Here is a 3,458-nt window from a genome sequence, read left to right on the forward strand (position 1 = left end):
TGGCCGTCACCTAAGGATTTACATCCCTGATAAGGAGAAGGAGTCCCACTATCTGTTCAACGTCACCCATTACAACGGCCTCATTGTGTTAACTTCCCACATGCGTGTAAACTAGTGACAGGAGTGCTATTACTATAGTAAAGTGTGAACGTGATATTACTATAACTAATGTGATATGATTAAATATGTGATTAATACATGAGAAAAGAAATCTGCCACTACACTAGAGTAAACACTGCACCTCTAACTGACCGCTTGTATTGAAGTAGTCAGATATAACAAAGCTCACAGAATACTGACTGAGATCACAAGCGGGCGTCAAACCATAAGAAACAAACAAACATTAGACACATTCAACCTATACACAATGATGTTTGAAGTTTGTCATGCATCCAAAAAGCCAAGGGTTTTATAATCATTAACTGTCTTAATACAAGATGCAGAACAGTAAAAATTTGACATTAGTGCTGTGAGTGCCTCTGGGTGTGAGGAACAATGTAACCTTTACTAAACTAAAGCATTATTTATTTTTAGTAGTTGTAGTTATCAGCACTATACTAGCTTAATAATTATTAACCACAGCTCGGACAACATTAAAGTATCATGATGTCAAGTTAAACTTTAAATCACCAGTAAAGAACCAGTAAAGGTATAAATATAGATGGAACATGATGTTTATGAATGTACATCATGGACAAATAACACCAGTATTATGGCTTTCATATTAAAGATGTCTGTGCTATTGACACGCAGATGTGGTTAGCCCAATTCAATGCAAAAATATGAATGCTGCAAATTACCATGAAAAATAAATGAATAAATAAATGATGAAAACATTCACAACAAGAATAATAATAATAATAATTGTTCTTATTAAAATATAAATACCGTCATCATTTATATGATAAAAATCAGCATAAACTTTCTGGTGAGGGCATACTTGCATTTCACAAGAATGTGAGCAGGTTATTAATCTGTCATCTTATTGCTGAAGAATAGAAACAATAACAGTAGTAGGTAAATGTCTTTATTGTGTGGCAGTTTGCAGTTTACATAAACATTGTTTCCACTTTTATATTTAAGTAATGGCAGAAAAACAAGTACCAACTGGAAATGTATTCTTAAAAGTTGCCATCAGCACATATGAGTCTGCGCACAATGGTAGCTGATAGTGAAATGTTTTTTTTTGTTTTATATCAGACAGTAAAGAACAATGACAGCTCTAAAAAAAAGTTGTACTGTAGCTGTACTATATGAAATAGAAACTAACCACAGATACAAAAGATGCATTATTAGAGAAAAATGAAATGACTGACATGGGATTTACAATTCAGCTTGCTTTTCCTCGAGCACTTCAATAATTCTTTTCAGTTGTCCCAGTTTCTTTTCACTTTCCTCTATTTTCTCACCCAAATTCTCATTCTCCCTGTCAATGTTAGCCTTACTTTCCTTGACGAAATTCTTAATGTACTCCATAAATGTATCAACTCGAGGAAAACCATCAGGTAAAACTTTTGCAGATTTCTTCATCAGTGCGATCAACGGGTCCATAAGGCTCAAGTATTCACTCAACAGTTCAGAACCGAAGTTCACTCTTTCCACACGCTTAGCCTGATGGGATAAAATGTAACAGTTTCATATTACAGGAATGCAGTTTACTATGTTGTAAGGTAGACTGGTCACATATATCCACAAGTTTCTCATAGCGGTTCTCTGAACATGTACTGACCTTCACTCTGTCCATTTGTTGTTTTATGTTCTGATAGTTTTCTTTGAGTTGTTTCTGAAAATCCAGCATATACAGTTATTAAAAGATCAAAACATTTAAATTACACCAGCAACTTTGTTTGTGGTGACTCACAAAATCAAGAAAAAACAATTTACCAGCTGGTCCTTGTCTATCAGTGAACTTGAAAGGCAAACCAGAGACAGCAGGGTGAAGATGAGGAACAAGCCTTTGGTGGTGCTGCAAACAGTCACTGATGCCATTGCTGTTCTTAGCAACTCTGTCTCCAAGTCAAAGTTGTACAGCATTAAAATTTGAATTGAAGGTTTACAAACTGCAGCTGACTGTCTTCATTATCCAGTGGAGTTATCATTCAAAAAAGCGCAACTTTAAGGATTCACAAAGAATCACAACTGAAAAACTCAAATTACAAATCAATCTGAAACATTTTAATTTCTATATAAAAAAAATGTGAAGTCTGTATAAACCATGTTACAGTGATTTACTTACCTGTGATGTCAAAAGAAGCTGATGAATGAAGGAATGAAAATACGGCACATCACAAAGTTCTTTTATACATGCTTGTGGTTACACCTCCCATTTTGCGCAACTGTTTATGTGTGTGTGTGTCACTGTCAGTGTAAAAAGTGGCATAATGGGTATCACACATCCTGTGTGTTGCATTCTTTCATTTCATGAGAAACTTTACTTATTGCTTGTTTCATTTTCCTGTAAACAAACTATTTACAAGAAAACAAGATTCACAAAGGTGAGGATTTATGGCCTTGGCAACTCTCATTGTGTGAGTGCTTGTTTCTTTTGCTCTCCTCCACTCGTTGCCATCTGGTGTGAGTGTGGCTGTGAATGACAGGTGTAGCAGCCCTTGGCATCAAGAACAATAGAAGATGCCTGTACAGTCCCCTTGAACCTTAGCAATAAGCAATATCAACAAATGCGCTTCAATTCGATCAGGTATATTAAAACAAAACAAAACAAGTAATTCTGAGATTTACAGTCACTGCTTAAATAAAACTAAATAAAGGCTGTTTAAAAGTGTCAATGTGTTTCACAGTTCAGCTGGATAAAATATAACATCAGATCACATTGCATCACATACCTCAGTCCACTTGCCAAGGGTGCAAACTCCCGTGAACACGTAAACATTCGTCCCGTTTCTCATGGGGCGCTGCTAGCTTGAGCGACACACATGTCTAAGTTAAAAAATATCACATGGATGCATGTAACATAAGTACAGAACGAGAAAGTTTTCACGTATCTCATGATACAAATGCAGTAACATACCTTACGTTAGAAACAAACTTAACACTGAAATTGATTAAAATATTATTGCAACTTACATGGACTTTATACAGCTTATTCCTGTGCATGACAGACTGCTCTATACAGTTTACTGAGTGCATCCGTCATTAATGCTACTGTGCACAAAGCTCCAACAACCCCCGTAATGATAATTTATGGTACAGACCAGCGGTTCATTACAGCAGGTTTGGCTGCCTTTGAGGTCCTTTTTCTTTTCCTGATAGGTTCCCAACATCCCTGCCTTTGATCAGATCATTACCCTCTGTGTATTTACCCATATGGAAAAGAAATAGTAAAAACTTATAAAAGACTTGCATAAGATGTGGCCTACTTCACATAGCGAATCATATAAGGCTTTTTATGATTTACTCATGAAAGTGGCCACTTTCTCATTACTTTCATATATTGTTTT

At 35.7% G+C, this 3,458-nt stretch overlaps 1 long non-coding RNA gene across 2 annotated transcripts; it reads right to left on the reverse strand.

Moving 5' to 3' along the window:
• Positions 1-448: 448 nt before the first annotated feature.
• LOC102306319 lies at positions 449-2,295 on the reverse strand. Of its 2 annotated transcripts, XR_318099.3 has the most exons (3): positions 2,237-2,295; positions 1,885-2,010; positions 449-1,783 (listed from the first exon to the last, which is right to left on the reverse strand). It is a non-coding gene; the product is annotated as an uncharacterized LOC102306319 (long non-coding RNA). The 2 variants fall into 2 exon arrangements; XR_006053759.1 differs by lacking the exon at positions 2,237-2,295 and having other exon boundaries at positions 1,885-2,229.
• Between the last annotated feature and the right edge of the window lie 1,163 nt (positions 2,296-3,458).

The sequence above is a fragment of the Haplochromis burtoni genome, unplaced genomic scaffold, assembly GCF_018398535.1.
Source record: "Haplochromis burtoni strain Fernald_Lab_line unplaced genomic scaffold, NCSU_Asbu1 Contig_1879, whole genome shotgun sequence".
NCBI classification, from domain to species: Eukaryota; Metazoa; Chordata; class Actinopteri; order Cichliformes; family Cichlidae; genus Haplochromis; species Haplochromis burtoni.